The sequence below is a fragment of the Chelonoidis abingdonii genome, chromosome 8, assembly GCF_003597395.2.
Source record: "Chelonoidis abingdonii isolate Lonesome George chromosome 8, CheloAbing_2.0, whole genome shotgun sequence".
Taxonomy (NCBI): Eukaryota; Metazoa; Chordata; order Testudines; family Testudinidae; genus Chelonoidis; species Chelonoidis abingdonii.
The window spans coordinates 7,041,983-7,068,834 of NC_133776.1; the positions used below are offsets into that span (position 1 = coordinate 7,041,983).

The 26,852-nt window shown below is 41.9% G+C and overlaps 1 protein-coding gene across 4 annotated transcripts in view; it reads left to right on the top strand.

The window, feature by feature from the left end:
• The window catches only part of DIS3L2 (DIS3 like 3'-5' exoribonuclease 2), a 404,569-nt gene that overhangs the window by 198,387 nt on the left and 179,330 nt on the right, over positions 1–26,852 (top strand). The gene's annotated exons all lie outside the window — the stretch shown is intronic.

A 26,852-nucleotide genomic window follows, 5' to 3' on the forward strand; every position in this document is an offset into this window, starting at 1 on the left:
AACTGGCCAACAGTGAACTTTTATGTATTTATTTAAAAAATTTTTTTTCCAGTAAAGCCACTCCAACATGTTACTAATTCCTGAGTCCTAGGTTTAATGGCCTTCTGCTTAAGGTGCAGATTTGTTGGCATGGAAATAGTCACACAGCCTGTTTGTTCTCTTGTATGAGCATTGCCAGATCGTTGTGATCAGTCATAAACTGCCACTGTGCTTCAAAGCCCGGAATCCTGACCACCCATTTGAGCTAAATGATTTGATTCAGGATCTTTGTCTTTTCTTTTAAACGTGACTCCCCTAATTGTGCACAGTAAGTTCTGAGTACCAGTGTTCAGAGAGGTGGGGATTAAATAGGATGTACCGATGGCAAAATAGTCATTATAGCAGAATTGGATCAGATATAAATAACCTTTCCCCATGACAAACATGCATTTCTTCATATATGGCTGTGAAGCTTATTTGAAAAAAAATCTGTCGGTAAACCATGTGGTCCTCAGACATATTTTTCCTAGTGTTTTTTCCCCCTACATATATAAATAAAAGAATAAATTAACTAGCTTAGGTTAGAGCAGCCCAGGGCATGTGGCTTTGATAGCTAACAGTGGCTAGTGGAAATGAGGATGAATGATGTTTTTTCATCAGGCCAACAGGTTCCTCCTTTCCCTTTGAAGAGGATTTCATTGTGATTCTACATATATTGCAAAATCCTGCGCATGCCTGCTTACATAAACATTATGGTGATAGCTGAGGTTAGTCAGCCTTTCCATGTTACACACAATTTTTTCAGAAGCTTGTAACTCTGCTGTGAAACTTGGCATGGGCAGAAGATTGGCATGAGAGTTCCATCTGGAAGGCCACTGTTTATGGGCAAAATCTGATAAATCTGTTCAGTGGTTTTCAAATTAAAATAAGTTGTACATGTTGAAGTGGCTTCAAATACTCTTTGGTGTTCCTCTAAATGAAACAATCTGAGACCTTTTCTCTTAGACTGAAGCTGTGCAAGTCACTACTCCATAATAGAGATTGATGTATTTGATAATTTGAGTACAGGGGGAGAAAAACACGTTGAAATACGTTGGCGCAGGGATTGCTTGTAAACATTCTGTAATGCTAGTTACTTTCAAACAGTGAATGACTATATTTTAATGGCAATTCTGTGTGCATGTGTGAGAGAGAGATGAGCATGTGGATAATGATGTGGAAACTTATGGTTCTTAAGCATCAGTTGGCAAATTGGACACTAATAGCCATTCCCTGTATGGGTCATCAGTACATAAATATTTGTGTGGCAATTCTCAACTGTTCTAAAAGCACAAGGATAGTTTAAGTTTCTGAATATGTAGTTATATGAACTCTTGTGGTTTGCGGTAACTTACTTGTAAACTTGAGTCATTTAATGCTTTTTGAAGTTTTTATTAAAATACCATTGGGGAAAAATAAGAAGGCAAAAATGTTAAAGTGCACTGTATCCTTTGCCCCATTGTACCTAACTGTTGCAGAGACCTGAGAGCAGTGCATGAGGTAGTGTAAAACCTTTGGGCAGGTGACAGTGGCATCTGCCCTAAGTCTGAAATTGCCTGTTAAATTGGCTAGATTCTTACTTTCAAACACCCATACAGATATCAACCTTTCCCTCCCTTTCAGATTACTGGCCCAGTGTCAGCTCTTGGAAAGGTTTGCTGGTCCTGGCTCACTGTTTTATACCCCAGCAGGGTGGAAGATATTAAGTCTTCATCCGTCTGATTCCATCCGCATTCGAAAATGGATGTTATATAGCAGCTGCTGAAGGCAAGAGGAGCTGAAGTTGGAGCCAGAGCCAAGTTCTGAGGTTCACCAAAGTGGTGGTAGAAATGAAGTTAGTGTAAGTCTATGTAATTTAACGTGCAGAGGGAGTGGAATGGAGGGTTTATAGGAGGAAAGGCAACCAATGAGAAAGGGTAAAAGCATAAGGTAACACAGCCCCCTTTCCTGCTACACCCCCACCTTTCTACCACCTTTGAGTGTAAGTGGCACCAGTGTAGACTCAGAGGCATACCTCTCTACTCTCATAGCCCAAATACTGACGTGGAGTGCAAAATGAGACCCATAAAAAGTATTCATGCAGGAAAGGTAAAATGTTGTGGTATTTGTTCCTTTAGTCCAGGGGTTCTCAAACTTCATTGTACCACGACGCCCTTCTGACAACAAAAATTACTACATGGCCCCAGGAGGGGGGTCTGAAACCTGATCCTGCTGGAACCCGGGGGTCAGAGCCCAGGCTTCTCCACCCCAGGCTGAAGCCCTTGGGCTTTGGCCCCAGGCGGTGGGGCTTGGGCTTGTGCCCTAGGCAGTGGGGTCAGGCTTGGGGCTTGGGATTGGTCTAACACCAGCCCTGGCAATCCCATTTAAAATGGGGTCGCGACTCACATTGAGGTTCTGACCCACAGTTTGAGAACCACTGCTTTAGTGTAAATGACTCTTCGTAGAATTCCCCTTTCATGTTACTTTATTTCTGATGTAAATAATTTTCAACAATTAAAGTTCGGGGACGCCAACTTTCATGGAGCAGAGAGAACTTTGGGACTAGTATGAGCAATGTCTCTTGAAAAGCGGTTCTTCACAGGACTTGATTCTGAACAACTGAGTAAACACTGAATAACTCAGTTGAAGCGAACAAAGTTGTTCTGAGTTTACTCTGGTGTGAGAGCAGAATTAGGCCAGGACATGTAAATTACGCCACCATTTTTATCACCTGAATTTTGCCCTAAATGCTTTAGCCATTGGAAAGTGAATTCCGAATGATTTTCTGACAGCGAAAGCATTAGCTTCCATTTCTAGCCGGTCTTTAAATACATAGAGGATGCTAAAATATCAGCATTTATAGGGTTATGTTCAGTGGAGAAAAGCAAGATAATTTGATTGGCATGATTTCAGATCCAATACTTTGTGCCTCGTTGACGTTGGAAATGAGGATCTTATGAAAACCCTGATACCTTAAAGATTGGATAAAGCATCTTACTATACACATAGGGCTGAGCATAATGTAGTACAATAATTTCTGTTGCTAGAAGATATGAGGATTGTTCCATAAGTGATCAAATAAGAAAAAAAATGTCATTGGCTCAGAATTGATTCATTTAATTAATTTTAACGTAGAAGAGGAGTCCCATTAAGTCTTTACAAGGTAGCAAGCTTGGTCTTGTATTCAGTTTGAAATCAACCTTGTGTTTTTTACAATCTCCATTATTCTGAAGCCTGACAAAAGCAGGGCATTTCCATTTCCTTTTTGAATCCGTTCCTTATCTAAGATGCACCTTTTAAGGAGATCTGCTGTGGCTGTCCTTAACTAGTAGAGCAGGTGCATTTTTTCTGAATGAGTGAAGGTGTGCCAGTGAAGTTGGAGGACACGGCACAAACTGCTGCTTCATCGATAACTTTTTGTATGTTTAACAAGACTAATCCTTCCGTTCAATTGTTTCACTGTGAACCAATGCTTATCGCCGGATGTTTTTGGACTTGTATCCATCTTAATTTGTTTTGGATCAGGGACCACAAAAGCCATTTAATCATTTGTGAAGTGAAACACAGTATTCATTCCAGGAAAGTCTAATTAAACAAAACATCTACAGAGACTTCTGTGTAATCCATGGGTGCTACAGAAGGGTGGTGGTTAATTGGGATAATGAGCAGGTTTTCAAACCTCTTATTACGCCTGCTCTAATAAGGATCAGTGTTTACTACTGGAAGTTTATTTTTGGCTAGAGGGTGCTATTTGGCTTCACAAACCTTCTGTAATGAAGTGAGACAGGTGGTATAGCACTGTGCTGAGTAATGGGCTGGCTGGAACCAGGCATGGCAGGGGATATGCGAACTTCCTTACCTCCCATTACAAAGCTGTGCAGTGTACTGTACCTTAATCTCCATTTACAGCTCGACTCAGCCACTGTAAGCCTGTTCCTCTCCTGAACAGCGACTCTCAGAGGAGCCAACTTCTGGAGTTGGAAGTCTGACCACTAATAGCTGCAAGAGACTTTTCATTTGTTGTTTGAAGTAGGATTTGAACCCAGAACTGTAGAGATCCTAGAAAAACGACTTGTAGGCTGCTGGCCTGACACTCAGCCCTGGAAGGGGTGACTCCAGGCCCAGAGTCTGCTCCAAGCTCTTTTCTCAGGACTTCAGCTTTATTTCTTTCACATAGAAGTGAGCACAACACATCAATTCTCCCTTCCCCCAACCCAGGATCTTCTGCAGGGGTGTATCTACTCCCTACACATTTCCACTCTACAGTCACTTGCCTGACAGTCATCCTGCTCCAGGGCCAGTCATGGGAACCCGCCTGCTTCCTGTAGCTCTCCCACTTGACCCTTGGCTTCCTGCCAGAGCCTCCCTATTCCTGGAGGCTCTCCGTCCTTGACCTGGGGCTTCTTGCCAGGGTTCGGTGCACCTGGCAGCTCTCTGCCCCAAGTGAGTCATTTACTGGCTTTCATAATCACCTGTTCCCTAGGGAATCTGTCCGCTCTGGGCGGTAGCTGATCCATCACAGGTGAGGCTTGTCGCAGCTCCATTTAAAGGGCAAGCCACCTTGTGGCACTACTGAATTAAATAGGCTTCGGATAGGCTACTTAATTAGGTGGTCCAGCACGCGACTACAGTTGAGTGTCAAACTGGAATGAAGGAAGAATGTAAAATAAAAAACAAAGCAGAACATTTTAATAAGGAAACATCTGGTGAAAATAGGCAGAAGGTGGGGTGGGAGGACTTGAGCAAAGCATTTTACACAAAAGGACTGTTATTTGCTGCTCATGTGTCCCCTTTCTTTCAGACAATATAGATGGTCCTTGAAATTATAAGGTCTTTTTGTACGAATGCCACCTTTCTACAAAATGAGTGTGCAAAATGGAGGGTTTTCCATGCTAATGTCAACCAGTGCGGCATTTTGTGGGCTGGAGTAGAGCCGAAGTGGCAGACAATGGGGAGAAATGGCAGGCTTCATGAGGCAATGGGATGGTAAGAGTGGGAGTTGAGACAACTGTCTTCCTTCCTTTTTCTACTTTATCAGCATAGAATGGATGGTGACTCATTGTTCTCTACGTATGTCATGTTTCGTTATTGGAGACCTGTCAGAGGATTTGATTAATAATACATAGTGCTTGAAGTCAATGTGATTAAAAGTAATCATAACAAAGCACTTTTTTTCCTTGTGCTGATAAGAAAAATCCTGTTGTCTTCAGAAATATATTTGAAGGGGCTTTCTTCTTTTTATGACCTAAACAAAAGTGCACTTGGTGGATTGCAAAGCAGCAGTACAGTTACTATAGAGGCTGCTTTCATAGTCTGCCAACAACTGAAGTGGATTTGAGATTCAGTCCCATCACACTACTGTTATGGGCAAAATACTCTTCAAGAACTCTAGTTAAGTTATGTGATAAAAGCTGTGATGGAAACGGTTTAATGGAATGATTGATATGTAAAAAGCATCGTGCAATCCATCTCATTTGTCTCGACTAGTTCCACAAAATGGTCAGTTCCTCTGCTAAATGTGAAATAATCTTTCTAGGTTCACAAGTTTAAAATTCTTTTAAAGTTTCAAAAACAAAGATACTCTACCATTTCATTATACTGCCAGGTTTTCATTGGGTCAGTGGAACAATTTCATCCATCTGGTGTGATGAAGGAATGGTTTAAAATCTATACAATCATCAACTATATATTAAGATGTATGTAAAAGATGGCAAAATTGTGAGCAAGTGGATGTTTTGCTATTAGTTTGGCAGCATTGTGTTAAGATAGCTTTGAATTAGTTGGACTACCCACTATGTGAAAGGCAAATGTGTAAGGGCTGTCTTTAAAAGGTAAAACATTGTACATGATGTACTATGCAGGAGGGCCATTCCCCCCTTTCCTGGTGGTTGGGGTTAAGTAACTTGTATTGTCTTAAATGTAGATTTGCATTCTGCAGAACTCAAATCTATCCTGGGGACTGGATAAATACCTTCCATGTGCTGGGAGTTTGGTATCACTCACTTTGTGATCGCAAATATTGGTCACGCATTGTCACTGGGGACACAGACAAGACTGTTCAGCTGTGAGGTTGCGTGGTGTATACAATTAAATGTCCATAAAGGACTTCGAAGACCAAAAGCACTTTGTCTTAAATATTTGTCATAGTCATTTGAAAAGTTGACAGTCCATAGAAACGTGCAAAGTGCTGTACCTAGTCCTTTCTGAATGTGTTTTTTTTTGTTTGTTTGTTTTTTAAATTTCTTGTTCAGAACCTTCAGGTAAGTGTTAAAAGGGTTAATATCAGACCATGGTGCAGCTCTGGCTGGGGAGCTGTTCCATATGCCTTATTTCCGACTTGTTTTTGAATTTTTTGACACCCCTATGCATGTCCTCTTTTCTTCCACTCTACTTTTCCCTTCCTTGTGGTGTTCACTGCTTATTTACTGGGAGAAACCTGTGAACATTTGCAGAATGGTAACTTGTTATGGTAGGAGTATAAAGTTGCCAGCAGGCAAGCAGTATTTTCACCATTCAGGGTCTCTCCACTCGGCAAACTCCTGCAATGAAAATAACTTGGTAGATCTCCATGGTGTTTATGTAGCAAATTGCCTGGTCTGATTGGACGTAGTTTTTACTGTCCAGCTCTCATTGAATACAGGACATAATTTAGCCTGGGAAGGATGAGAGAGTTCATTATGAGTTGTAGGGCTGCGCTCTTTTCTGTTAGTGGAGAGTGATTGCCTCTTCTGCAACCTTATTAGTTTTGAGTCAGAAACCTTTCTGTAAATATCAACGGAGTTTATCAGAGGGAGCCAAGAAATGAAATCGGCAGGGCTATTTGTACACTGCTGCATTAATCATTTATAGAAACGGATCAACTATTAGAAGGATTCCAAAGGACAACTTGTGGCTTTGCAAAATTAACCCAAGATAACTACTGAGGAAAAAATTGTCCCAGAGAGAAATGAGTTAAAGGCAATGCCAAGCCTTCCAAAAAATACCTTGCACAATCAAAAATATAACAACTGAAGGCTGCCACCACAGCTACTTTAATTCTTTTATTTTTGTTTGCGCCTGTTTTTACTGATTTCATAACAGCTCACTGTTACAGAAATAAAATTATGCTCAGTTGTGGGGCTAACAGTTCTGTTCTGTTTTGATGAGGTAGTAAATGCTTATGGTTAAGGGTCCTGTCAGTGTTTCCATTATAAACTGCTGATTTTTTTTTAAAGGGCTTTATAACTTAGTTGTAAAAAATTTGTTCTTGGCAGAAAATTTGTATACAAAATCTCAGTTCGAATGAGGCTTTTTAATTAATTTTGAAAGAGAAAAACCTGGACAGCTCTGTTGGTTGAGGTTATAGAGTGAAAGCAGCTTGTATTGAACTGTTGTAGTGACACTATGTCCATAGTGAAGCAGAATGGAAATCTGGCAATGTTTCTCAATTGCGATGACTGCAGTTGTAATATGAATTACAGCAATTGAGTTTAGACTTTAGTGGGTGCTGTAGAACTTCAGATATAAGGGACTTCACTTCTGATGAATTTGATCTGTGCAAAAATATTACTTCTTTCCAAGTAGGTCCCACTGTATAAGACAAAAAATTTCCCTTTCTTAGTATTTGTTTGCATGGCCGCCTGACAGATCTGGGTTCATTCCGGTCAATCTCTGGTTCCATGCCATCTGCAGCTGAGAGTTCTGTGGCAGCAATCTGCCTGTTCATTTCTCATCCAGATGGGGTGTTTCTGAAGAGTGTGGGAACAAATCTTGGAGATCTCATGTGCACCATTGTAGTCTTGAGGCTCCTCACCCATTACATGGTTCTGGGTGGTACCCAGAAAATCAGCCAAATCTTCTCTGGCAGATTCATGATATCGTGGATGAAGATGCTCTGAGCTCAGCTGTCTAGCAAGGACTGCCTGTGTGCACCAATTATCTAGGGAACAAGTGAACCTCAGTAGCTAGTTACACCAGATCCAGCATTGCACAAACTTGATCCTTCCAAGATGTTGCAAAAAGTGTTGGGAAGTGTTTCTGCTTCTAGAGCAAGCGCTCAGACAGCTGCACTTGACATACCAATATCAAGACTCCTGTCCAGGTGAGTCAAGGGCTCAAAAGCTGTACTTCTGCAGAGGTCATGTCTCACTTGGTGAGTCTTAGCACCACTGGCTGGAAGCATCTAAGCAGAGAGGATGATGAAACCTTGTCATAGGTCACCAATACTGAGGCATCTGCTCTAGTTGGATGCTTTCAGAGCATGGAAGCAGAGTTGGGAACTCCATCCCATTAGACCAGCATCATTCTGTTTTGCTGTAGCTTGAAAGCCATGGACTTTGCAAAACTGTCAGAGGAGGCAGTTAGTTAATATTAATTAATAATACATTCTGGGGCTAGGTGGCTTGCAGTGATGCTTGATGGCGTATGTAGCCAACTATGGTCCTTTGCGACAAAGGACACCCAAGTTGTTCATGTTCCTGAGGGACGCAGCATTTCTTAAAGCTACTCATCTGCTTTTCCTCTATTCTATAAAAGAAACAATGGGAGAATTGGTCAAGAAATGGTAAAAACAAACCAGAAGGATACTCAGCATCAGGGAAGCATCAACACATGTGATGGCCAACATGTATGCCGCATGCCGTGTGCAGAGAGAGGTGGTATATTTCATTGGTTGCAAAGGTGCAGTGTATATACACCAATCGGCCACCTGGTAAAGCAGGAGAACTAAAGTAGACTGCTCCCATGTACTTTATTTTCCATGCTGTTGTAGCTGTTCCAAGAGACTACGTTAATCAATGTATATTTTCATTGGATTAAATATATTTGAGTATCAACGTCAAGAAATTAAACCCAGACATCTGGTGGGGGAAAATGATGCACTTTACTGTTTTAATAAACATTGCTTCAAACTTTAATGACACACGCACTGTTGCTAAAGGTAAATGTAAGCCAATTGTGTTGCTGACATCATATTTCTGATGCTTGCTCTTTATTAAGACTCATCATTAAGTAAAGTGAGCAGATCCATATGACGCAGATGCCTGCACTAGTTTCCCTATTACCATCATGGAGGGGAACTTTCAAACATGCCATGTTTCCGCTACAGGGCTGGAAAACAATTGTAGCATTGTGCAGCACCAATGCATAGGCTGAGCAAAATGCCCCCACCCATTCCAACCAACACTAGCAAGAAGCACCACCAGAACACCAAATAAGTCTCTCTATTAAAATCCAAATGTAAAAGCTTTTTGTTTAAATTCCTTATTAAATAGGTTTCTGTCAAAGACTGTCTGTGCAGAACCTTATCATCTCCTGCCCCGTTATGTTTGTTACCTAAACTTGCTGCATTTTGTCTTTACGTTGTTTAAACTAAAGCCTCTTTGAGACGTGGACAATGTCTTGTGTGTTTGTACAGCTCCAAGCACAATGAGACACTAGTTCTTTGGGCACTTCAAGAATATAAATAACAATGGGAAGGATAAATTGTGTTGAAGATCATAATATATAAATCATTAGCCATGAGGAGAAAAGAGACTTGTCATTGAAAGGAGCTCTTCCCTGCTTGAGGAGGTCTGAGACACTCCTGTTCCATCTGTGGTGCGCTCGCACTGTTTTGTGTGTTATGCCCCTTATCATAATGTGCCTACTTTGAGATGTAGGGTCAGTTGTTTGGTCCCTTCACCCTTGTACAGGGCTGCATGTACATTGATGAAGGTACATCATAAAACAGGGCTGTAGTAGTGTACATGTGTAGGGACTGTGTAATTGTAGCTGGCATTCAGAGAACTAGGTTTGCCTACAGAACTGTGTTCTAGAACAGTCAAGAGGCAAAGAGATTCCTTCTCTCTTTCTTTAAAACTGGTTGTGTGTGTTCATCTTGATGCTCTTTGCTATGAAAACAGTTGTTAATTGTAGTTGGCCTTTATAATAAAGGCCTATCTCAGATTATCTGAATGTCTCAAATCTAAAACTTTGAGTGAGTTTGAGCCTAAGTTAATTTAAAATTGGTTTTAATTAGTTCTAGGTTAAGGGACAAACTAGTTTTGGATAACCCCAATTACACTGGTCTACAATTTTTGAGAAGTCGTCTGCTTCAGAGATAAAATGTGGTATTTATTATGTATTTTGATGTGCTGAATTCAAATATAACAATTAAAACAACTGATAGGCTACTGTTTCTAAGATATTTAAGTTTTTACATTTTATGTCTATGTATATTGTGTAGATAGTAGAGTTTTAATCATAAATTGTAAACCTAGGTCTTTTCATGTGTTTATGGTTGCTTTACATGATAATATTTCACCTGTCCTGTTTATGTAACACTTTAAAAATCAGCAAAAGGTTATATAAATAAAAATTATTATGAAACAAAAGCAAAAAACTATTATGTACATAGTTTAGTCCTATTCAGTGTCTACTCGGCGCTTCTTGGCTTGTCTCTTGTATTCATTAAATGGAGCATCTCTTGTCACTGTCCAGCAATAGTCTGCAAGCATTGATGGGCTCCATTTGCCCTGATAGCGTTTCTCCATTGTTGCAATGTCCTGGTGAAATCGCTCGCCGTGCTCGTCGCTCACTGCTCCGCAGTTCGGTGGAAAAAAAAATCTAGATGAGAGTGCAAAAAATGTATCTTTAGTGACATGTTGCAACCAAGGCTTTTGTATGCCTTGAGGAGGTTTTCCACCAACAACCTGTAGTTGTCTGCCTTGTTGTTTCCGAGAAAATTTATTGCCACTAACTGGAAGGCTTTCCATGCCGTCTTTTCCTTGCCACGCAGTGCATGGTCAAAATGCATCATCATCTCGAAGAAGTTCACGAATCTGAGGACCAACAAAGACACCTCCTTTATCTTAGCTTCACTTAACCTTGGAAATTTCCACGGAGGTACTTGGAAAGCTGCTTGTGTTTGTCAATGGCCTTGACAAAGTTCTTCATCAGACCCAGCTTGATGTGTAAGGGTGGTAACAAAATCTTCCTTGATTCAACAAGTGGTGGATGCTGAACACTTTTCCTCCCAGGCTCCAATGACTGTCGGAGTGGCCAATCTTTCTTGATGTAGTGGGAATCTCTTGCACGACTATCCCATTCGCAGAGAAAACAGCAGTACTTTGTGTATCCAGTCTGCAGACCAAGCAAGAGAGCAACAACTTCAAATCGCCACAAAGCTGCCACTGATGTTGGTCATAGTTTATGCACCTCAAAAGTTGTTTCATGTTGTCATAGGTTTCCTTCATATGGACGCATGAACCAACTGGAATTGATGGCACAAAAAACATTGCCATTATGCAGCAAAACAGCTTTAAGACTCGTCTTCGATGAATCAAAAATGAAACAGTCTCCACTCATCTGGATCGTGAACGATGTTGAGGGCTGCCATCACACCATCGATGTTGTTGCAGGCTACAAGATCACCTTCCATGAAGAAGAATGGGACAAGATCCTTTTGACGGTCACAGAACATGGAAACCCTAACATCACCTGCCAGGAGATTCCACTGCTGTAGTCTGGATCCCAACAGCTAGACAAGAGCCAATCAACAATTTTAAGCATCACTTTCGTTCTCAGTGAACCAGAATTAGTAAAGTTTGACTACATTTATTTCAGAAGCATTTTGGCTGTAGAGCAGTGTTATCAATAGTTCATAGTTATGTAGCTAAGCATGGATGCAGGAAACCACAGTTATAAGTCTTAGACAGTTGCTGACATTGCTTTTGATTAACTATTCTAATTATACTCATGAATATGATACGATAGAACTGTTTTTCTTGTAGAATGGCATTTCAGGTCATTTTAAAATATATTCATGACAATGTGTATGATTTTAGTAAGGCGGAAGAAGTGGATGTTGGCTTTGAAATATTGGTGTAAAGTGTGTGTGCATGGAAGACGGAAGAATCTGCTTTTCCTTCTCTGACTTTCAAATAAAATGATAAAGGTTCTGGTTGTATTTGGCATTGCAAATGTCAGCTTCAAACATTTTTTACATAGGTTACTAATTTCAACCAGCAGTTGTCAATAACTGTTGACTTTCAGTCTTGCCTGTACCTACTAAGAATGCCATAAGACTACAGCTGTAAAACCCAAAATACATTGCACAGTTAATTCTTAGGCCCTGCTAGCAAGAAAGTAGCTGTTAGTTCCTAGAAAGCTGACTCAGATGTATCCATGTCTTCAGTAGTACTTAACAGTTACGTAGTGCTTTTTGTCCACGTGAGTGGTTCAGAAATGTTATCCCTATTCTATAAAGGGCTAAACTGTGCCTTTTTTTGCATCATACACACCCCTGAATTGGTTTATCCGTATCACCTTCTCCCTGGTTCAAATCCCTCTTTAAGACTCACTTCCAGTTAGATGCTCGTAAAAAGTGAGTCACCCAGGATACTTAACATGTTATAATCTGTATTTATTAAATGGCTTAAAATGGCTCAGCCCTCTGTGCATAGAATCATAGAACAAGAGGTTTAGAAGGGACTGCAAGGGTCATCTAGTCTGACCCCCAAAGTGTGTCTTTGCTGAGTTCCCTTGCAACTTATTGCTGTCATCAGTCTGTCCTTTCCCCACCTGCTGTTTACGTGAAATTAGACCGGTGTCTCTGAGGCAGAGAATGTGGTGCAATTTATATATAGTGAGGTATGTCTAGCATAGTTACAGGGACTGTAAAATAACTGAATCAGAGTCTGAATGATTTACCCAACGCCACAATGGATGAACAAGAACCAGGGTTATTAATTTCCTTATGCGTGTGTCTAAGGAGCCTATTCTCATATCAGGCTAGAATTCAGATGTTCTGGGCTTCCAGGGCTGTGTCTAGATAACTTTTCTCTTCACTGCAGTGTTGTAGCAGAGAAATTAGGTTCTGATGTTACTTTGTTGTCCCGTCTGTGCATAAATTCAATCCAGTGTGGAACTTAGACTGAAAAGAATCTTTCAGGCTGGAAGCCTAGATAAAACTAACATTCTCACAGTGTTTCTTAAGCCTCATATGTGACTAGTGTGTGTGGGAGAGGGAGGTGGGAGGGGGAGGGAACTAGGTATATGCAAGAAGCTTTTTTTTAAAAGCAAAGAGTTGTAAAAGATGCTACCTAGAATCCCCACCTTTCTAAACTGATGCTTTGTTTTGTCAACCAGATGTAGTTCAGTATTAGGATTTTCCAGGATCAGGCATGAGGAATCTTGAAATCCTTGGCTCTCATTTTATCTTCTGTTCAGAAATGATTTTTAGGGACAATAGTATTTTAAAGTCTATAACAGGGGATATGGAAGGCTTTATTCTTTTTCCTCTAGGAAAGAGGAAAAGAGCCCTTCATTTCTCCTATTCCCAGAGTCCTAAGGGTTTGCCCCTTGAGTCCCTTCCTCCACGGGGACAGTCCTGCTGAAAAGCAGAGATGGTCATGGCTGCCTCTGTGTTCTGTCCTCACTGTTCCTGCACTCTTCAGAGAGGTTACATGAAGGGCCACGTGCAGAGCTCCCTCCACATTCCCAGCCTGGAGTGTTGGTAAAGGGCTAAATTCTAATCCTCAGCCCTGCTGGGTGCAGTCAGACTGCTGAATGAGAGCACAGTGTGCCACTGAAATGAGTTTCTATTTGGTGATTGGCTGATAGGTCTCAGTGCACTTCCCAGTGGCCAGGGGTCCAGGTCACCAAAACCAACTCTCTCTCACTGCATTCAATAGCTCCCACGTTGGCATCTCAGGAGAAGATCCAGGGCCATGCAGCCCAGGCGGTGTTTTCTGTGACTAGAGTAATGAAGTCTCCAGAGAACGCTAGCCAGCACCTTCTACAGAAATTACTTCATCTTCAATCCCAAACATGGCACCACACTGCGCAAACACTGGCGGTTTGTGTGCACTTTGTTTCGCTGTGATCATGCTAGCGTTGAGGGATGGTGTTAGATTCCTTAAGTGGAGTCATTTTGGTGATTCTGTGTTTTCATGTCCTTTAAATCCTATGTAGGTGTCAGTTTGCCATTATTTGGCAGAATAGCCCCTCTGTGAACTGGATCTGGTTTTGTAAGTTTATTTTGCTGTTGAGATTAAGGTTGAACGTGGGGGAAATGATGATCCCAGCACAATTTCATTTTGTCTGATCTGCCCTGGAGGTGGGAATGATCAGTGTCTGTTTGCTGGGCTGCCCAGAGGGGAGGGGCAAGAGGGGCAATTTGCCCCGGGCCCCACAGGGGCCCCCACAAGAGTTTTTCAGAGCCCCTGAAGTGGGGTCCTTCACTCGCTCTGGGGGCCCTGGAGCTTCTTCTGCTCCTGGTCTTTGCCAGTGAGGGGGTCCTTCCGCTCCGGGGCGGAAGGACCCCCCGCCGGCGAATTACCACCTAAGCGGGACCCACCGCCGAAGTGCCCTGAAGACCCATGGTGGGGGCCTCCCGCCACCGAATTACGGCCGAAGACCCGGCTGCACTTTGCCGGTGGGTTGTGCTTTTGGCGGTAAATCGCCGGCGGGAGGCCCCCGCCATGGGTCTTCGGGGCACTTCTGCAGCGGGTCCCGGAATGGAAGGCCCCCCCACCACCGAAGAGCCCAGGCCCCCAGAATCCTCTGGGCGACCATGTCTGTGTCAGAGGCAATTTCTATAAAAATAATGATTGGGAAGCTCAGGTATTGTCCAAGTGCAGCCATAAAGGGAGGAACAATGGAAGGGATGGGAAGGAAGCAGAGTGCTGTACGAGAAACTGTGGGAGTTGGACGCTTGGTAACACCCTAGAACTGTTCTCCTCCGGGCTTCTGTTGCTCCTGTCCACTGTATAAATAAGCAAACAGGCCTGGTCTGATGGAGTGCACCAGTCAAAGGAAGTTCCCGCTAGGGCATATATACTCTGAGAACTTCCATAAATTGTTCTTTAATATGACAGTTTCCAGTTATGGGTTTTTATAATAAGAGGCTTATTGGCAGCTAGTAACACAAGTTAACTGTGGAAATTTGTATTGCTTTTCTTGGCCCCAGCGTGTTTCCTGAACAGTGTGTGCGCTTTGTCCCAGGTGTACCATTCTGAGCTTTGAAAGAGTGTCCGAGCATGTGCAGTGCTGAGACCCTTGGGAGCCAGCACTCAGGGCCCAACCAAAGAAACGAAAAAGGCCAGCAGAGAATTGCGGGCCTTGAACTTCAATGTATTAACTCCTTTGTTTGTTTTGTTTTTGTGGCAAAATCGAAAACAACCAACCCCGAGAGATCTTCTTACACACACAAAATCAATCTGACTCCATTCCTAACTTATCTTTTAATGTGTATTACCTTAGGCGATAGCATTATACGAATTTCATGGATAGCCACCTGTATGTTAGAATAGGTCTATATTGTTAGCTAGCTTTCCTCTGCAGGGCACGTGCTGGTATAAACTTGTTCGTTTTATGAAGTGTTGAGTAAGTCTTCAGAGATGATCTTTGTAATCAGGGGGAATGTTTTTCATACATCAGCATACTTGTAAAAAAGTTAGTAATCTGTATTACTTTGGTGGGGGGGAAGGGTGAGCCAATGTTATGGATCTAAACTCTCTAAAGTAAATTCAACATGAGTGTGGTGTGTTTTTGTTACAAGGAATACTCAATAAGTAGGTCTTTATATATAATACAGATCTATCACATTGCAAGTAAAGTTGCAAGCAGTCCAAATGGTGGTCAGCCTGCCTGCCTGCCTTGTAGCTTCTGACAAAAAGTGGACATCTTGTTTCTGTCGTTTGCTGAAAATCGAGGGATTGCAGAGCATGGTAACTTTCAAGATTAAAGCTTCCATTACTCTCTTCTGTAATCCACCCCTCTTGAGTGATTTATTCTAAGGCCTTGTGTATCATAGGGTTTTGTACTGGCGCTCATCACTGTAGCATTGCAGTCTCTGTCCACGCTACAAAAAATGATGGCTAGGAAACAGAGTTTTAAACATTAAAACCAAAAAAAAGAAAAGAAAAAACAAAACCCCAAAACCACCAATTCCAGTTAGGGAGAGTTTTGCTGCCAGTATGAATGGGGCATAATTTGATTTAAATGACTTTTGAACAACAGCTCTCAGAATTGTTCCATGCATTTTCTTCCTGGCTACTGTTGAAAATATGGGGCTGAATAGTTTCTGTGATGTTTCAAACCATTCTGTTCTGGCAGCCTCGTTGCTGGGCCCTTGTATGTTACACTCTAGTTTCCAGTTAGCTGTGGCCTGGAGTACAGCACACTGCTCATGAGATTCACCAAAGTGGGAGGTCTCGCACTGGGCAGGCTTCAGGAAGCCCCAGGGTCCAAACAGCAATTCACTAGGTCTCAGCAGGGAGGCTGCTAGTTCTACAGGGCCCTTTTTTTAAAAAAAGTGCTTGTTTGTAGGAGGGAAAGGAATGGTGTATGCTGGATTGGATTGCTGGCAGGGTTGCAGTGTAGAGAAGGGTGAGTTTGGAGGACAAGGTTAAAGTTTTGACCCTGAACCAAAACTTTTGCCACTCACTGTTTGGGACTGTTCCATGTGTGATGGGCGTGAAATATGCTTGACAGAATGTCTCTAACTGCTGTTGTAAACATGAAATGGTGCATCCCCGTGTGAAAACCGCATGTGCATTTGCTGTTTGTCCCTCAGTGAGCAGACTGATGTAGCGGGAATGGAATGTGTTCACTGGACTCCACCTGCATACACTGGTCGCTGCAGGACCCCATGTTCTTGGGGTGCAGTGCAGAGAGGATTATCTGGGGAAATATTCTCCTTCCGAAGACAAGGTTAATTTTTAGGTCCAACAACTTGAACTTGTTTGGGGAGCAGAAAGGGAGAATGTGAAGCAAGTGTTGACCAGGCCATACTAAATGTGGAGCATCTAACACTGTTGCAGACTTTAGGGGGCAGACTTCTCTGACGTGGAAAGAAAACAATAAAGTGGCTTGCCTTTAAACACATACTAGTAAGTGTCCGTGAGAATAATGTGCATCTCTTTGGTTGGTTTTTCTTTTTCTTTTAATACATTGTTACCATCACTGTCTCTCTCATTGTTGCACATCTGTTCTGGAACTCTTACCAGCTCTGGGCAAAGACGTTTCTCTCACTGGCATAGCTGATGTTTTTCTTGGGCTGGTTTCCGCAAGCTTACTGCAGTGGTGCTGGAACAATTTCTATAGTGAGGGTGTTGAGAGGCATTGAACCAAACTGTAAACCCTGTATATAATAGAATCCACTTCTAGGCTGAGGGTGCGGCAGCACCCCTAGCGCCAGCATCAATGGTTTACTGTGTTCTCATTACTAGATGCCATTAACATCTCTGCTATCGAAGTAGATTGAAGGGTTTCACACATTTTGAGTCAAAATATTTGCCATGTAATTGCGATGTAGCATCTAATCCTTCTACAGTATCAAGTTAATACGAGTGGTGCCACTAGTGATTTTGTGTTAACAATTGCCATTGTCCGGAGAATAACACTTTCTTTTTGATAACTTTTCTACTGCGTCTTTTCCTGTTTTAAATGGATCTGATAAAGAGTGTAAGCTATAGAAGATAAGGGGCTATTTAACATATGATGTCAAGTATCAGAGGGGTAGCCGTGTTAGTCTGGATCTGTAAAAGCAGCAGAGATTCCTGTGGCACCTTATAGACCAACAGACGTATTGGAGCATGAGCTTTCATGGGTGAATACCCACTTCGTCATCCGATGAAGTGGGTATTCGCCCACGAAAGCTCATGCTCCAATACGCCTGTTAGTCCAAAAGGTGCCACAGGACTCTTTGCTGCTTTAACATATGACGACATTCTTAAATAGTATGGAATAAAACTGGAAGTGACTGATGGGGAGTGATCATACTACTTCATATATTGCACTTGAGAAGGCAGGCAGCAGTCTTGTGCACATGCTAGAGTCTGGAGAGCTTGTGCTGGGGAGACCATAGAGGATGGGGTTCCAGTAGTCAAGGTAGGAGGAGATTAAGGTGTGAGGAGGATTTAAGGAGCGGTAGGTTTGAGGCAATTGTGTATTATGGCAAACAAGGAAGAAGTGGTGGAAAGTGTATTAAAAAACTGCTGCAGATATGGGGCAAGGGAAATTCATCAAGTTTACAGATACTACAGACAAATGGTAGTTCAAACTCAAGATGAGTGAGTGCAGATAAAGTTGTCTGAGGCTGCTGTTGATGCTCAACAGGCATTTCTGTCTTTTGAGACGTTTGGCTGGAAGGTTACTATTAATAATAAATATTTATATAGTTCTGTAACTCTGCCTGGCTCCTTAAATAAAAAAAATAATAATCCCTGCCTGGAGATCTAACAATTGTCGACCTAAATAAACCTAAGACAGGCAGATGTAAAAGACAGAGAGTAGAAAACGAGGAACCAGAGTTAAAACAAATCATGTGAAATCTACAATGAACAAATTTTATAATCTCTGATATTTAAGTAGATACTGAAGCAGGGAATGAAGAGGAGGAGACAGCCCAGGAAGGGAAGCCACCAGTGAAAAGAGAGCACAAAATATCTACTCCAGCCCTGATCCCCCTCCCGCCCTCCGAATCCCCCTGCTCCAGCCTAGAGCCCCCTCCCGCACTCCCATTGATGGCCCGCCATACAATTTCCATTCCCATATATGGCCCTTGAGCCAAAAATTTTGCCCACCCCTGGTCTGGATGATCACAATGGCCCCTTTTGACCTGGGAATCTATGAATCTATAGGGATATATCTTCCCTGCAGGATTAACTTGGGGATTTACTTGGGTGTTACTCCAGCCCCCCTCTTGTTTGCACACCAAAACCCAGCACCCGAGTTTAGTGGTGTTTTCAACCAAGGATAGTTGGTTCTTCTGGAGCTGATGGCTAAAACCCAAGTGATGTTTTCGTGTCAGCTGGTAAGCTGCTCACTTTGCCGTGAGGATGCAGCCAACTCATTCAAGTGCTGATAGTCTTGCAGTGCCATCCCACAATACCCCTGGGTGTCCAGAAGGACAGATAAGTTCTTCCACAATTCCCTGGGAAGGCATTCCAGAGCAGCATACAGAGCAATGGGATATGCTCATGAAATGCTAGTAACACAGATGTGTGAGAGCAGCACCCGTGAGAACCCAGCCACTTGTGCATGGCTTTGCAGTGTGGTTGCTCACACTTCACCTAGACTGACCTGTGGGCTCAGATGTGGGTGCCAATCATTGAGGTAACTACAGGGAAGATATAGCCATAGGAGATGCAAGTTAACTAGACTCTGAGGTTGGAGAGGAGGTGGTAATGGAGAGCTTGGTGTGAATGAGAACTTTGGTAGTGGGTGCGCAGTGGTTAAATTTTAGAAATTAATCAGTGTAACAGTCCCACAGCCAGATCTCTCTACGCTTGGCTTTGAAAACATACATATCTGGTCTTGCTCAACTCCCCAGAATTTTGGGGAAAAACAAGAATGCCTCTATAGTATAGCAGGTGTGGTGGGTTGCTTTCAGGAGGCCTGTGGGTGATCTTGCCAGACATTGATATGTCAAACCCGCGTGAGTTGTAGGGACTTCATTCCATGACCTTGACTCTGAATTTCCTAGTTGTGATGAGTTTAAGGAAGACCAGTAACTTTTCTTAATGCAACTTTGTTTTGTGTATGAATTGAGAAATGTGGAGGCTTTTGTCTTTGTAACGGCACCACAGTGACTTCACAATAGTACTATGCATGTAATGTATTGATAATAATTAGTACAGCAAAGCTCTGTTAGTAGGCAAATAGCTTTGTACGGTCAATAAGAGCAATTTGGGTCTGGATGATGTTGGCATGTTTATCAAATCCAATTGTGGTGTGTGCTGGGATATAAAATTATAGCCATTCTGCTGGCCTTCCGTGCATATTTCCAGTGCCTTAGAATTAAAGTATTGTAAAAACGCTAACCTTATTGGTGTGTTTTAAATGGAATCTCATACTGAAGCCAATTGCCTTTATTAACTGCTCTCCATTGCCAGTGCCATCTGGTATAATAAGTGAGATTGCAGCAGGAATGGAAGTGGGACAGGTGTTTTTCCCCTTATTAGAAGTACTGTATTTTATCTAGCTAAGCAGGAATTAAAAAGAACAGACATTTGTTTGCTTGGGTTTTTTTTCAGAACAGCAAAGATCTTCCTTGCAAAAATATTAATATTGAAGGTTTCTTGGCTCTAATGCATACGTATGAGCCCTGACAACAACCTCTGTGCTAGCCAGTCTCAATTCCCTTGTCAATGATCATGAGGGACCTAGCTTCCAAATAAAGTCCAATTTAAAATGGAAAAAACTGATGGTGTAATGGATGCGAGTGTTCCGTAATAGGGGTGTGAAATGTGGTGGTTGTGTTACTGTTGTGGTAGTGATTTTGTGTTTAAGGCTGAAATGGTATTTTCATTCAAAGCCCTCTGTTTTCAGTTACATCTTAATTCAAAATTAAACTTGTTCAGTCTGATTTCTATGCCTCATGCTTGTGCTTAACTCCTAATTTTTCAGGGATTCATAGAGTTTAAGGCCAGAACGGACTGTCAGATTATCTAGGATTCTAGCCTGACCTCCTGTATATCACAGGCCATTACATTTCACCCTGTTACCCCTGTATTGAACCCAATAATTTTCTATGACTAAAGCATAATTTTTGTTTGGCTAAAGCATCTCTGCCAGAAAGGCATCCAGTCTTGATTGTCAAGATGGAGAATCCACCAGTTCCCTTGGTAGATTGTTCCAGTGTTACAAAAAAATTGTCCTATGTCTAATTTGAATTTTGTCTGGTTTCAGCTTCCAGCCACTGGTTCTTGTTGTGCCCTTCTCTGCTAGAGTAAAGAGCACATTAGCACCTGGTATTTTCTTCCCGTGAAAATACTTATACACTGTAACCACATCACCTCACGATCTTCTGTTTCATAAATTAAGTGGAAATCTCTCACTGTAAGACATTTTCTCCAGCCCTCCAATAATTATTGTGATTCTTCTCTGCACCCTCTCCAAGTTTTGAACAGCCTTTTAAAAATGTGGAAACCACAACTGTGTGTGGAATTCCACTATCTGTGTCACTAATTGCGTGTACAGAGGTAAAATCACCTCCCTCTCAGACTCACTTTTCCTCTGTTTATACATTGTTGCATTAGCCCTTTTTTACAGCAGCATCACACTGGAAGCTCATGTTGAGTTTCTTGTCTACTATGACCAATAACTCCTTTTCAGAGTCACTGCTTTCCAAAATACACTCCCTCATTCTTGAGGTGTGGCCTTATTGTAGTGATCCAGATTGCGCTGTCTGACTACTGTGTCCCCATCATTATTGACCATTCCACCTGTCTTCGTATCATCCACACATTTTATCAGCTGTGACTTGATGGTTACTTCCTGTTCATTGATTAAAATGTTGAATTGCCTCTAGTCTAGTTGCAGAACCTCAGTAGAAACCTAGTGGTCCCTAGGGAAATACTATCTGTACCCTGAGATGACATGTTTCCTGGTCACTGCAAGGTTTGTTGCTTTGATTTGTCTCATGAGGACTTGGGAAGCAGAGACATTAATAAGAATCCCCTCAGGGCTGCCAGCTGACCACATGTGGTTCATCTATTAAATTTCATAGCCAGGCTCTTTTGTTGTCTAATTGAAATTTGTTCATTTGTTGAAAATATGCCCTCACTAATTGCGATTCCTGTGCACCAATATAAAATAGCTGTTAGGCCTTGAAAATGAAGACAAATGCTGCCTTTGACCTTCTTGAAGCAATTCTGTTTGGAAATAAATTATTGTGGTTTTGAAAACTGAGCACCTCTGCGGGAGGTTATTTAAGTAATCACTTGAAGGTTTTTCCTGTTTGAGGTAGTAATGGTATCCTGGGCAGATGCACACCTGGTAGAACAGAACTGCCCTTGAGTGTTCTGGTGACAGTGTTTTTGGTTTAACCAAGTTGTATGAGATTCAAAATCGCACCTGGGGTGCAGTGTGTTGTAGCTAGTAATTACTGACATTCGGAGTGAAAGCTGCCTGCTTCATGCATGTATGCTAATGGAGTTGCATACTGAATGAGACTTAAATGAGGCAGGACTTTTCATGCTTCTTTCTGTGTGTACCAGGTGAGTGGGAGAAGCCCTTGCACCTCGACCCTGCTCCCCAGCAGGAGTGCCGATGGGCGTGTGTGTGTGTGTGTGTGTGTAAACTGAATATGGAAGGAGTGGGGAGGGACCCCCACTTGCTCTGGCCCAGAGCCCCACAAAACCATAATCCGCTTATGTGCACAACACAACGTGCGCGCTTAGTGATACAGGGCTCCTGGGGCAGGGCATAATATTTCAGTGATGTCTAGTGTAATAATTTCAATTTGTGAAACTTAGACGCGTCATGGGCATCGTTAACATGGCTGCTGAAGAGCAGTAACTAGAAAAGCCAAGATTTTTCAAAGAATAAACAGGACTGGCCTTTGTCATTGTATGGATAGGAGACTATGTATGTGGACAGTCTATGGAATATGAGGAACAGGCCTCCTAGGATTACTACTGACCGAGAAAGCAGTCTCTTCTGTAGCTCAATAGGTCGTCTGAATGCATTTAGATATAAAGTTTCCTGGTTCAGTTTCTTGTTGGAATTAATTCCTCACAAGTAAGGACAATTGTTGAATTTATGGCAACTTATAAACCATGGAGAATACAGAGAAGTGACAATCAGGCTGTACAGATTTTACTTATTCATGCTCACTAGCTGTTTTTATTATCCTCTGTGGTTGAGATGGTACTTTCATTCAGAGCCCCTGTTTTAGAGGGTTATAACTTTCCAACGTCATGGTGTGGTAGAACCTTGATGCTTGTTCAGAGCTGAAAGTTGCAATAAATCTTTTCAAACACTATCTTGAGGATCAGACATTCAAATGAGCAGCTGACTTTCAACAAAATCCTTATTAAAAGTTACATTTCAATTTAAAAACCCTGCAAAAATCTCTTAACACAACTTTGGGGTTGAGCCTTTGTGCAGTAGTCAGGAATTTCAGAATTGAGGTCCTTTAAGAAACCTTAACTTTGCATCCTTTCACTCCATGATTACTGAACAGTGTAAAATGCCCTATTTTTCAGTAAATACGGTGTCAGATGCATCGGAAGACTCGCCCAGAAAGACTGAAAATTAGCGGACTGTAACAGAAGTAGTTTAAAGTAAATATACAATTATAAAATATATATATATATATATATATATATATATATATATATATATATATATATAAAAAAATACACCTCTCACTTATGGATGTGTATGGTCTTCCTCAACCTCGGGTCCTCTACCAGAGGCCTGGGAGTTTGAGGGGTTCTGCGCAGTATTTTAGCTGTTTCTAGTACTGCACTCTTCTGGACAGAGAGCTCTGATGTTGTTCTGGGATCTCTTGGAGCCACTCACCCAGCTTAGGAGACACCAGCCCCGAGTGCTCCTACCACCACTGGACCACCTTTGGCCTTCACTTTCCACATCCTCTCTAGTTCCTCTTTAGCCCTGGTACTTCTCCAGCTTCTCATATTCCTTCTTCCTGATGTTGCTGTCACTTGGCACTGCTATATCTATCACCACCGCTGTCTTCTGCTCCTTGTCTATTACCACGATGTCTGGTTGATTGGCCAGTATATATATAGTTTTTAGTATTACTGCATGTGTCCTGCTGTCTGGAGTGGTTCACGACTGTGAGTGCCAACCTCGGGGCAGACTGTCAAAAAGCAGAGCAGACACCTCAAGCTGGTGGTAAGTTCTATCATTAGATTTCACCAACCCAGTAACAAAATGTGAGCTCCTGAAGCACTGTAACGGTCTTACCAAGAAGTCACAGAGAGTCTCTTTGGGCTCTCCAGTCTCTATTGCCACCGAGGAAAGCTGGGCTAAGTGATAAATGGTCACTTACACCAGAGATCACAAAGAATTCAGGTCACTTGCAGTTCTAAGAGACCAGTCACTTACCCCAGGTCATTTTGTACCTCAGATCTCACACCAAAGACAACGCTTGTGCCAATCCTGTAGTGAACTAACTGAGAATTTATTAACCTGGAAAAAGAAATGAGAGTTATTTAAAGGTTAAAGCAGGCAAACATACTGTGTGTATATATACAGATGAGTTAGTCTGTGGTTCCAAAAGGTGACAGAGTTGTAATCTGTCAGCACTGAATGTCTTGTAGAGTTAACTCCGGTTGACCCTGGGGATCTCTGCTTCTGTTTCCTAGCTCCAGCCCTGTGAGAGTCCAAACAGCACAGAGGTGAATTTTCCTGTCAGCTATCTTCATTTCCTCCTCCCAGAATTCAAGCTGGGGGGATGAGCTTTCATGCACGTAGCACCTTCATGGGTGTAAGAGGACCATTAGCCCAGTCTTTGTATCACAATGTTTTACAATGGCCAATTTAGTCTCCACAGCCCTTCTCAGTGGGCGAGGGATCCACTCCTCTTGCCTGGATTCACAAGTTCAGAGCAGGCATTTTTACAGTTACAAAACAAAACTTACATATTATCTTATAGCACGGGATACAGATATTACAAGCAAGATTAATTCATGGAACAACTCACAAGCATTTTATAGAGTCTAAACACATCCTTACAAGTTCAGCACGTATCTTGAGCAACACTAACATACAGGTGAGCTGGCCTAGTTTCCAGCTATAAATGTCAGTGCTCAACTGATGCCTGCAGACTTGGCAAGAGCTGGTACCTGGTCTACTAATGTTATAGAATGTATGAACCACATAAAATGAAACTACATTATGACTTTTATAAGTCCCTGATACTTTTAGATGCTGCATATAAGAAGAATTTCATCTGTTGTGATGTTCAAATGTGCTGCTATTCAATACCTAAGGCAGATGTTGCAACAGAGTCTGTATGCTGCACTCATATTGCCTAGTAGCTTTTTGATCATGCCCGTTAGCTTTTGATTTTGTGAATTCTAATACAGCGCTGTATTTTTGTGTATGACACAAAACCTTGCTGCAGGAATTACTGGGTGAATTTCTGTGGCCTTCGTTATACATGAGATCTGACTAGGTAATCACAGTTGACTTGCAGTCTATGAATCAATCTATGCTGGACAGCCCAAGAACACTCTACTGATCTGATATTTGCTATGTGCAGATGGCCAGAATCGTTAAATCCAAGTTTTCTGGACTCCTGAGTTGAACTAATAAACCTGCTATAGGTGATAATGATCCATTCCCTCTAAGTGCAAAATGTAATCAAGGTTTTCGATTGCCACATGTGGAATAGTATACTAGTTAGTGACAGCGGTGAGTGGATATGACTTTGAGAAGTTTTGGGAAGTCCAGGAATTTTTTCATGTGTAGTACTTGTTTAATGCAATAGCTGTCCTTTCTTCTCCTTCCACACAAACTCTTCAAGTGTTAATCTCTTCTGTGCCACACCTTCAGAAGAGCAGTCACTATCATTCTGATATATCTAATGTTGCTAGCTACAGTGGATATAGAAGGATTTATAGTTTAGCCCTCTGGAACATCACTTGTACTGTCCCAAGAGAAAAAGGCAATTCAGGTGGAGTTTGCATGCACTGAAGAAAATGAAGCTCTGGTGTGATTGAAATTTAAGAGCTGAGCACATTTACATCTGACCGTGTTAGGGTCCAAATGTTATGTTGACACTAGTTTTCTTTTTGGATAGGCACGCTGGCACTCACTAGTGTGCAGAGCCCTGTCAGTTCTCTAATCTAATAGACTGTTCTTGCCCAGATCAGTGTGTGTCAGTATTTTATATGCTGAATGTAGCCAGATTTAATAATCAATCACTTTTGCGCCTTCTGCCAGACTTTTCCCCCCAGTTTTTTTTTTAAACAATGTAATGTTTAATTCAAAACCTGCTATGGAAACAAACTATATACATAAAAAAAAGCAAGAATGAAGATGGAGAGCACTGAGTCACGAAAGGTAACGAGAGTTCAGAATGATGTCATTTTAGTTTTTACAAAATGATTTGAAATTAATCCCTTTTAAAATTGATTTTATTTTTATTTTATTTGTATTACCTATTGTGAAAATAATATGAAAAGGACATGAGCACTACTTGGAAGTACTTCTGTAGTATGTCTGAAATCGTGAAAAGCTTGCCATCAGCACATTGGTTGATCTATTTGTTTTCCAGTCACTAAAACAGAAATCTCTGAAGCTTTTTTAGATGCCATTTTTCTTGTTTAATACTGTTGCCTCCAGCTAGCACCTGTTGAGGCCAGTTACAATGGTTCCAAATGATGAGAATCTACCATAGTTAGTGCAATGGACAAGCTTTTTGCTGCATATCTGAGGGCTCCCATTGCCTGTTTACTGGTATTATGAAGTGCTCTCATGGCAATACAAAGAATTGTAAACCTCCAGGTGAGTGTTAATTGCATGGGAAACTCCCAAGAAATATGACTACAAAAAGAGAGAGGCAGCGGAGGTCTGACAAATATATTGTAAAGCATTGAAGCATAAACATAATCTGAAAGCATGCTTTCTTTGTAGAGAGACATGGGAATTTTAGCTGACCTTTCACTTATTGCTGAGATGGAATATCCCAAATCACATTCTGTGCAGAGAATGGGCAAGGTTTGACAGCTTGAGGCTTAGAATGGTAGCATGCGGAGTTCCAATCTGATGGCTTCCATTCTGATCCCCCAGAGTCACAGATGGAACAGTCACTGGCTCTGGATTATGAGAAGGACTACACCATCCGGTCCTGTCAGCCTCTCTCACTTTATTGGTAGAGGTATTTTTGTTCATGGGTTAGTTTGCTATATTACCTGTGAGGTTTCCCCATATGCATCTGTCCCTCTACTTTAGGATGAATGCCCGTTCCTGCATATCTTCTGGATGTGGGAGGTAGGTATCAACTGTAGGAATGTTCAGTAGGTGTATTGCAATAACCATGTTATTCCCCAGAGTTTCCTTCCCTCTTTTCCCAGAGAGGAACCTCTGTCCATAATGCAGTGTCTGCATCTAATTGCTTGACAGTCTCACTA